The sequence below is a fragment of the Bidens hawaiensis genome, unplaced genomic scaffold (assembly GCF_021521415.1).
Source record: "Bidens hawaiensis isolate Kalapana, Puna unplaced genomic scaffold, B.hawaiensis_p1.1 tig00048377_1, whole genome shotgun sequence".
Lineage (NCBI taxonomy): Eukaryota > Viridiplantae > Streptophyta > Magnoliopsida > Asterales > Asteraceae > Bidens > Bidens hawaiensis.
Window position 1 is genome coordinate 32,251 of NW_027506081.1, and position 11,763 is coordinate 44,013.

Here is an 11,763-nt window from a genome sequence, read left to right on the forward strand (position 1 = left end):
TGTAATTAGTTGAAAGTTTAAGGGTGAAAACAAAATGATCTTGGTTAATGGGCCCTGGCCTTTTTACACGTAACAAGAATCACACAATCCAACCTTCAACTTTTGGTTGTGTCTATATTTTATTCATTGGTTTTTGTTTTTGACATTCAGGGTCCCCTGGTATGTTTTATTATTATTTTTTCAACTGGCGTGTTAAACCTGACGTCTTACTGGTTCAGTAGTTTTACCGGGGTACCCAATAACTATGGCTGGCAATTTAGACACGATATACAAATACACGACATGAACCTACATGTTTCATTAAACAAGTAGACATGAATCTACCTGTTAATTTTCGTGTATAAACATGTAAAATACCCGTTTACCTGTTAAGTACCCGTTAGTACCTGATTAATTTTTTTTATAAATAAAAATATATAATAATATAATATGTTATATACCCTAAATAGTCAACCCTAAATTTTTATACCAAACAATTGAACAACGCGCATATCATTCCAATCCAACATAAGCACGGCATACAAACCCTTCCTTGATTCTCCCTCTCCGGTAGTCCGGTGGTTTCCCTTCACATCTCTGGTAGTCGCAGCCCTTCGATTCTCTTGGCTACCTCTCCACATCTCCGATTCTCTGGCAGTTCGTCCTCCTCGCAGTTGCAACGGTATTAACGTGTTCGTGTCTTATCGTGTATACCTGGTATTAACAGGTTTGTGTTCGGGTTTGGGATACATGTGCACAATAAGTTTTCGTGTCGTGCACAGGTATACATATTTCGTGTTCGTGTCTTATCGTGTACTGCTATACACAATATGCCAGCCCTACCGATACCAACTCACTTTCTTGAGAAAGAAAAATGAATAACTTCTTTTTCTTATGCATATAAAGAATCGACTTCACACTTCTATGCCACACTCCACTTCCTCAATTAGACAGCTTTTTTTTATCACCCTCTTATAGGGGGTCGAAGTCCTGGTCAAACAAATAAAAAGTTAAATCGTGTTCCTAAATCACATTCATTTGATAATTTGGTGTTTAATCTACGAGGAGTTTATTGAAAGTGTTGAACATGAATCAGTTGTTTAATTTATTTAATTGACGATACTACAAAAATTTTGATTTGTTTGCAAATAATCATAAGAGTATCACTCATGGTTTAAGTCTAGAAGCACAATATATGACCAAGTTAATTTATCAAGTTGAAAAGTTACATAAACTTAACATTGTTCAGTGATTAGGAAATGGGTGATCGCAAAATTAAGACTATGTTCCCAAGCCTCATTTAATGAAAGAAAGGAAAAGAAAGAGATGGAAAGAAAGAAGGATGTGTGTTCCCAAGTTTTATTTTGGAAAGAAAGGAAAGGAAAGGAAAGATAAAAACCTTGTGTTCTAGAGTTTCATTTAAGGGAAGAAAGGAAAAGAAATAAAGAGAGAATATGATGTTTTAAAAGGTTAATGCTTTCCTTCCAAATTGAAAAGAATAAGATGGAAAGGAAAGGTAATTAAATTAAATGAAAGGAATGGAAAGGAAAAGAAAGTTTTCATTTCCTTTCTTTTATTTTATTACCTGAACTCGGGAACGCAGCGTAAGGAATTCAGTCATGTTATTTATCTTAAGGTACGATAGTTTTGGTACTATTCATCTTTGTCTCCAAATCGTAAGTTAGCCTTTGTAGAAATATCTGTCATAAAGTTAATCAATTAAGACAGTAAAAACTGTTGAAGTGATTCGTAAACCTAACGCTTATCTACCATCAATCCAGTTAAACCAATTAACTCATATAATTTGGTTATTTTAACTTGTATTAAGTAAGCTATCAGTTAATTAAACTCTAAAACCATATCATTATATTAAATATTGATAAAAGTACGTCGTTATCTACGTTGCCTAATTAAACATATGTCGCATCTAGCATAGGCTACACTGGATCCCGTTCGTACGTTTCACTCCTCGTTACCTCATGTTCTATGTTGGTTTATGATTTAGAGCACAATGTATAATCAAGTTACTTTATCGAGTTGAAAAGCTACATAGGCATAACTTTGTTCAATGATTAGCAAACGAGTGATCGCAAAATCAAGGAATTCTAGTAGGTTACTTAACGATAAGAAGCCAAGTAATGTCCCGAGCTAGGACGTTTTTTGAATAATTACCAACAAAAACTCTGTAAACTTACTTCACGATAAGAAACCGAGTAATGACACATTGTTTGGTAAAACCTTATAACTTTAAATACATAAAAGCAAATTCTAATTGCCATAGGTGGAATGATTAGAAGATTGTTCATGTCCAAACAAGATAAAAAAAAACCGAGCCAAATACAAATTGCAAACACAAAACCCTACACCTATGGTTGGCTACGTTTAATTTAGACACCAACGATTTTTGCTGGTGATGATTGATTCTTAATTTGGGAAGAGATTACGGGTTAGAAGTCGTTGGAAACGATTTCGGTTCACCAAGATTTGTCCTTTTTCGTTATTTAGCTTCCAAGGAATTATGCTGATCAAAACCCTGGCATGTGTTACTATCTACGTGAAATAGCAAGTGTACTCCCCATCAGGGATTAAATTGGTATTGTACTTGTATCCGTATTATTATTGAAAGTACTCGTATCGAAAATCGGTAAAACTGGGTACCGAGTACCGTAACAAATTTTATGGTACATATATTTCGGTACAGGGCTTTGGTACCACTTTGTTTTTGTTTTTTTTTTGTTTTCTTCAAATCCCTACTGAACTTGGTATATGTGCCGGTACAAGTAATAAATAAGCTAAATCAGTTCGGCTACCAGTACGCGACAGATATTAAATTGACTAAATTGTTACATGTACTACGTTACCCACTTTCAATAAACTATAATACAAACCGTAATACCACAGTCAAAACATAATACCAAAACCACAAATAAAACCAATAAACCATAATACCAGAGTAAACCATAACATCAAACGTGAGTATTCAAATTGCACTGAGCACTGAAATACCTGATTGAGGATACACATGGGTTGAACTTCTCAATAAAACTTTGCATATTCTAAATGGATACTGAGTACCAAAATACCTGTACCGGTAAATACCGAATTCCATGGCCGGCTCTAAGAGCGGGCGAGGTGGGCGCCCGACCGGGGCACATTTTTTCAGAGACAACATTTTTAAAAAATTTTTGATGCTATCCATACAGAATACCCGATCGCTTATAATCACACTATTTTTTATAATGCCCAAACACTTTTTAGACATTTTTTTAGTTACCCAATTACTTATAGGCCCATTAAAAATTATAAAGGCTCATTACTTTTAATTAATTAATAAAAGTTAAATAAATAAAAAAAGAGACGAATAGATGGGATAATAACAATGTCGACTTCGAACACCAGAAGCCATGCTAGCATCTGCAGAAAGGAGTTTTTCGAAATTGTTGTTATTGAAATCTTATTTACGATCCACAGTGCTCCAAGAAATACTTAGTGGGTTAGTGATAATAGCTACCGAGAACGGAATATTAGAAAGCATAAACTTCGAAGAGTTGATTCACCAAATTGCTATCAAGAATGTTAGGAGAGCTTCACAAATCATCGTTTAGCTATTAGCTTACTCGATATGTCATAAACTCATTCTAACACAATTATTTTGCTAATCATTATGTTTATTGCCATAACTTTAATCGTCGTTTAAAAAAACTGTATACATCATTTAGTACGTTAAGGCTTAAGGGATATATTTTTTCCAGCTCGTCCGAAGCATGTGAATTCTTAGAGCCGGCCCTGAGCGAATTCCTAATATTTTGACACCGGTACTGAATATACAGGTACAGGTAAAAATACATGTATCGAATCCCTACTCCCCATAATAGAAAGGGTACTGGCTAGATACGCAAGGATGTGATCATTTTATTATAGGTATCGAATTTGAATATAACGTCACAATCATTAACCTATAATGGATCCTTTTCATTATTTTTCCTAAATACTTTTGTTTGATAATCTCATAATGTTATTTACACCATCTGTCACATCAATCGAATAACTTTTTGGTTTTTCCATCTTGGGTTAAATCAACTTTGCTTTATTTGTATATAGACTAAACATGACAAGTAATCATGTGGAAATAAGAATTTGTAATAATGTTTTGGTGGTTGAACTGGAAATTATTATTTTGAAGAGCAAATTCTTAAAATAGGTTAAATGAGGAGATAGATTTCTATTTTAATTCAAATTTTTAAAACTTTCCAATAATGATCTATTGAAAACTCACAGAACTGTGGCATTTGGGTTCGTGCCGTGAGTTTTCGCTAACCACTAGTATTATGCCATGTGTTATATGTCTGACCCCACCTGTGAGATTTCAAGCTAAATCCATCTGACCCGTGAGTTTTGATACCAAAATCTTTTCCTTGAAAAGCCTGTGATGTTTCACCATGCTTTTATCTCAGTCGTGAGATTTGAAAAAAGTTTGAATCCACCATTGATTCACCAACATTGATTTGGAAAACGTTATCTCCTCCGTGATGTTTCACCGTGCTTTTGTCCTACGAACAAGTGAACAACTCTCTTGTTAAACCATTTTACACGATGTTGTTCATTGCTAAGATGCGTTATCATCTCATTTTACATGATACCACGATAGGCGTCACTCGTCAGAAACCAGTATTCATAAATAAACGCAAATACTCTCGCCTAAAAAATCCCGAACATGCACTTGTCATCTACCCTTTGCTTTCTACGGTTTCGACACTAACATTATTTTGTACATAAAACTTAAAAGCTTGTATATTATATATTTTTATAGTAACATCACCTAACAAACTTAAGGGTCAAAAGTTGTAGCATGGGTAATCTAGAAGGATAAAAGGTGTAATGTGGCTCAAACATCAAGGGTTTCCTAAACCGTCGTCAGGTTCTTTTCGAACCAAAGCCCAAAGAGGCGTCGAGGTTGGGACAAAATCGTATAGATTCTGTGTCGGGTAAATAAATAAATTAATTAATATATTTGAGAAAATATGAAACTTTTGTGATGTGGAATTACATTCTACCCTTCCATCATGCTACATTGCTTGCATAATAGATATTAGATAATTAGGGGTGGAAATAAGCTCGAGCCTTGTATGTGAAACTTGTTTAGGTTTCTCGAGTTGAGTTTTGACTCGTTTGATGTTTTTTTTAAATATATAAAGTAATAAGAAATGTATATAAATTAATTAATAATTAATAAATGCCCCAAGCCCGAGCTAGAAAAAATAGCTCACAAGCTGAACTCGAGCTTTAGAAAAAGGGCTTGAGCACTCGTAAATCAAAGCAAGCCAAGCTTGAGCCCAATCGAGCTTGGGCCTGGCTCGGCTCGTTAGGATGGTCTTATGTTCTTATGGAGTTATTGGAATGCGATTTTGGGAATATTTGATCTATGATATTTAATTATATGAATAAGTCTCGGATGCAGATGTTGAAGTTGTTGATTATGCTAAATTGAAGATCATGAAGGTTTTGATAGCATCGGTTTAAGGGGAGATTGTAAGGCCATATATCGAGACTAACACATATCAAACGAAAATACAACTTGATCAAGGCTAAAGCGAATGTATCAAGCTTATGTGGCAGGTTGAAGTGTTCGACAATGCTAGTTTGCGGACAAAAACGCAAGTAGACTTTCTTGTATAGTAGATTATAATAGATAATGTTTTTAGTGTTTAGGCTGGTTTAGAGGCAAGAACGTAATTAGACCTTTCATTGACATGCTATTATACAACCAAACCGTCAATAAAAGAAAGGTTTTTGTAATATCCTATTCTTGATTGTTCTTGCTTGAATTCCGCACTTTGGTTCGTGATATAAACGTATCGTTTTGGTGTTTTCGCGACTTACATTAAAAATAAAAAAAAGGTTCTTTAGCTTTGTACGTTATTCATTGAAAACTATACACATCTAATATGGTACCACAACCACCTACTCCTAGTAACTTTTTAATGTACAACTTTGAATTATTCTTTTAGGTGGAAAATAATAATGTGACTTTAATTGAACATAATTTAAGTGAAATTTAATTTAACACAAGGAAAAAAATCAATCAGAAAACATTTAAGCTACACAAAATATCCTTTACACTAACGAACATTACTTGTTCATGTTGATTAAGAAATGGACGAAATTATCATCTCAAATATCAGTTATCAGTTATATTCATAAATCGTTCGATTCTCAAATCTATATTGATTTAGCACTGTTCTTATTGTAGGAAACATATATAAATAGTAAAAGTATATTTTGATAGCGACGAGTAAATATTGACATCCGAATTTAGCAAAGAACAATGACATAACTTTGGTATAAATATGCCAAATTTCATATAGTTTATTATTATTATAATAAAGTAAATTAATGGGTAAAGATATAATAATTAATAACAAAAGTTGCGAGGTTTCGAAGCTAATAGCCGAAAGATGATATCCTACTTGTCTTTCTAGTCAATTGATTCAATTACACTTTATTGACTTTTAAAATAAATCATGTATTTTAATGCTTAAATGCTGGTGAGATTATACCTATAATCAAATTTATATAAGCTTTATTATTATTATTATTATTGTTGTTGTTGTTTTATAATATAATAAATGTGTCATCATTTGCAAGTAAATTTCAATATATTTATGTGCCAATGAATACATATTTAACAGTATTAATATATTTGTTTTCTATTCATATTAAGTTTTTATATTATATGATGCTAGATCAATTGTGTACTAAACTTTAACTTTAATCAAATTTTATGTTCATTCTTATGTTACTCGTTACGATTCAATATATTTATATTAAATACTAAGTTACAATATCGTTTGGGACTATATGAACACCCCCCTACTTATTAATGTAATGTAATTTGATGCAATACAAGCATAAATGAACATAAAAGTTTTATGGTTGGTTAGTGTACATGCCTACATGACAATACACATGATGTTATACGACCATACGTCATGTTGTATACTTGTATGCAATGTTATAAAACTTTCGAGTAGGCGGCCGACAGGGCCGGCTCCGAAAAAGCAAAAAAAAAATTGGGCCAAAGGCGAAAATTTTTTTAGGCCTTATGTAAAATGAGTATTTTGTTAGGTTTAAACAGTTTAATTTTTATATGGGTTTACTTGGTTATAATTTGGGTTGTATAAAAAACTTTTGTATAAAAAAAGAATAAATATGTCTCAAGTGAGGTTAGAACCCACAACCTCTTAGTTGTAAGTAATACCTATTTGCCACTAGATCAAGCTAGTGATTATGTAATTATTTTTAAGCATTAAGTATACACTCGGCCTAGAGGGGTGTCGGGCCTGTGGCCGTCGACCACCCTGCCACCCCCAAGGGCCGGCCCTGGCGGCCGAGTACTCCCCGCCTAGATCGAGTACTCCGTAGGTATTTTCCGAGTAATCCCCGACTACACCCGAGTACTCGCGATTCCCTAGTCGACCGCCTAGGACCGCCTAACGACTTTTACAACCATGCTTGTATGTATGATATAAAGCCGTACAAGACATTGTATGTGACGGTATATATATGGTTGTATAAGACATCGTATTTAGGGTAAAAATAAATAAACATATATAAATGAACATATATAAACAAATGCAAAATTACACAAATAAACATAAACGAACACAAATGAACAATTATAAAACCATTAAGTAGAAAACTCTTCAAGATAATATATAATTATTTTCTATTAATATGTAAATAAACATATATAAACGGACATAAACAAACATATATAAACGGACATAAATGAATGTTCATAAACAAAACATGTGCTCGTGTTCAATCAAACTTTCTATTAAACGGTTCACGAACAGTTCATTAAAGCATAGAATCTAGATGCACTACAAAAGAAACATGAATATACAAACAAAAGATTGAGACATTACAAATAAGTTTGTAAAAAATCTAATCATTTAGAGCGACAATAATATGATTCTATAAATAAAGGTACCTCCTGCCTGCTAAGCTATGGGCCACACAGTCTCATGCCTTTTCTCATTATTTCTGAAAAAGTTGTTGAAAGTCCTTTAAGAGGATAGAAAGGAGGAGGCCTTCTTTCCAACCATGGAAACCATTACTAATACAGACCAGGTCCTCATAGATTGTTATAAAAAGTCATTGAAGCTTGTCACCCTCCATTTCAACTTTATATGTTGTTGTTATTATTATTATTATTATTAACCAAAAAAAAAATCATAAATTTTCTAGGATAAATACACCATAACTTTACACACTAAAGGATTTGAACCGGATAATCTTTTGGTTGTAGGGTACATCATTTAACCATTCGGATGTCTAACATTTATTATTCACCTTACTTTTTAAATATGCATTTATGGATATAAGTATAAGATCATGTGTAGTTGACAGAGTATCTACGGAGGCGTTTTGTGTCATGTGACGCTACGTCTTTTTAGGGGTGTTTTACAACAAAATGGTGTAGTGGATGGAGTTTCCGGTCATTATCTCATTATTATTATTATTATTATTATTTTACTTTTTATTAAAAATAAAACAAATAAAACCACCCATTGACCATGATCTTAAAAAAAAAAAGCACATTGTTTTAACTTTTAAGACTTTTAACATTGTCCAACAAACCAAAACAACCTAACCGGGTAGGTTCATCACTAAATTCAGTTAAAATATGAGGAACCGAGTTACATATGGGGATATCAATTTTCCTTCTTGTACAACCCGTTAAACATTTAATCCATTACAAAATCAAGGAAACTAGACCGAGAATCTGAATTATGAACCGATGAACGCCTATATTGTTAATTTCGATAGTTTCCGATTTGAATCGGACCGAATTAGAATTCAATTTCGTTGTTCAGTTTACCAACTTCGAATTCGATTCAGTTTTCATTTTTGACTGAAAAACATTCAACCCTAAGAAAACCAATACATGAACAAATAAAACACCATAGCAGGTGAAAACTTATTTCCCTACATAAAATCCAAATGAAATAATAATAATAATAATAATAATAATAATAATAATTTTTAACTCATTTCCATAATTTTCACTTAAACATATTAAAGGACAACATAAAAAACACTTACACGTGACAAGTAAAATAAAAAGCTGACTATCATTCTCACGGGCTTACGCTGTTAAATTATTGGGAACATATGATTTATTTTCATTATAATTGATTTACTCATTTACATCAATTAAACTTGTAGCATTTTTATTTAGAAATGAAACACCAATATATCAACCTAAATATTCCGTTATAAAATAATATTAAAAAAAATTAATTGTTTATTCACTTTAGGATATTGTAATGTGTAGACACTATTTTCTTAGGGTACTTTGATTCTCTATCTATGATGGGAGAATACAATGAAACACCAATTGACACGTTTTGTAAATGTAAATTTTAATAGTAATAAACAACAAACATGATAGACGATACGGGGTTCTCGAGTTATGGGATTTCTCCTGGGTGGGTGGGTCGGATTACCACGTTTTGTTCTTTTGGCGAAAGATGATCCATTTGCGATGATGATCCCGTGCTTTCAGGCCTTTGCTTTTAACAGACTAATTAAAGCAGGTATTTTAACTAGTTTATTGATGTGTAATATCATTTTTCATAATTTAATATATAAAAAATATTTATTGAAAATTTATACTTATCTCAAAAGTTATGAACAAATTAGTAATAATAGAGCACTATCAAAAATAAGAACAAATACTAAAATAAAAATAAATGAATTAAAATTTTAAGGTTTGAGAAAAATAAAAAGGCTGAATTGTTATATTTTGAGCCTTTATTAAGAAATAGCTAGCTTCCGTATAACGGAGTCGTTTTATATTATTTGTTTCTAATATTTATATATACTTTTTTGAATTTTAATTTTATTTATTGTAAGAAAGTTAATAATATATTTAAAATTTAAAACTTTGTAATTAAATATACCAAAAACAATTTTTATTTCCGTCATTATAATGGCAGCAACCAGGACAATGATTTGTTTATCTATTTTATAGTATTTTTAGTATATTCTAATTTTATAAGATTTTCATATCAAATATTTGGTACGGTTAATATTTAATTTAATGAGATGTTATAACCCATTTAAGAGCTATTTGGGTTTGATGAGACTCATACACTTAAATTCGGGTCAAATGCGTGAGAAGCCTCCATTTACAAATAAAACAATCTGGTGGCTTGAGAGAATGTAGGGAGCAAACAGAGAGCTTTTAAAGGTTTCGTTTATATATATTAAAAATAACTAGATTTATAGCCCGTGTAATACAAGAGATGAACAAAATAATAAAGTTATAAATAAAGCAAATAAGTACATATTGTACATGGAAAAATGATTACATCTATGCTTATATGTATGCTATGTGTACATAAATTGATTTTATTTATATCAGAAAATGATTTTTTTCAAAAAAAATGAACTTCATAAATAATAATAATAGTAATAATAACACAAGTGCAAAAATATACTAGAGAACGGTCCATCTATTCAAAATTTGATTCTCAGTATCACACACACACACACACACACACATATATAATTGAAAGAATTTTGGTTATGAACCAATTTCAAAAAAGACTTTTCATACAATAATAGTTTTGAGCTACACCATGAAAATAATTTTTATAATTTTGAGGGGGCTTCTCAAATTTGCCATAATGACAACACATAAAAATAACACGTTAACCTGTTCAATTTTGTGAATGCTTTGCTTCACTTTAGCAAAATTTTGTATGACATGTTTCACACACTACATTTTAATCACCATTAAAGGAAAGTCAATGCTGACACAAATGTTTCAAATTTGATAAAAGTTAGAAGTATTGATAGGTCTGGAGGTAGCATGTCGAAAGTGTTCGTTGTCTTTTCTTAAATTTTAATAGTCGTGGTAAAAATAGTCAATTAGCCTCCCGAATCTTTTCATTATTTTCAAAAAATGTCATTGAAAATAATTTCGAAACCTAAATCACGTTTAAAATTCTAACTTTCATTTGTTTGACATTTTCAAGTCAAAAATTTGAACTCGTAACAAATTTGATGATAAATCTACTTGCCATCTCAAACATTTAAAAATACTTATATTACCCCTTTTTGACCACTAACAAATTTGAGCCAAATGTAGTTAACTTGTACCACATAATCTATTTACCAACTTTTGACCCGCAACAATCAAATTTAAGTTTCACAACAAACCTAAAACAATCATTAATAAAAAAACCGAGAAACTGACTATGATAAACTTTATTATATATGAAAATGGTATATATTATTATATTTTAACATATATATAGTTTAGTAAATTAACTGAAAAAATAAATGGATAGATTTAAAGCATATATTTATAATTTATAAGAATATTTATTTTTATAAAGATGTTTAGCATATATAATAAAATAGAGTTTAAAGAAAAATGAATAATTTAATCATGTTATAGATATAATATAAATGGAGTGTAAAAGGAAAACAAATGATTATTAATCTATGACATAGTTATTAGTTTGGAGGGAAAAAAATTATAAAGTTTAACCACAAACTGACACGTGTCACAGTTATTTTACATTATTAGAATAGGTAGACTATGATATTTTAATTACTAAAGATTGGTGTATATGATTTTTTGAATTTGATTTAGCTATGTATGATATTTAAGAAGTTCTATAGATATTTTTAATTTAGTTTGGTATATATGATATTTAGAAAGATTTCAAAAGGTATACATGATATTTTTAAACTGATTTGATTTGC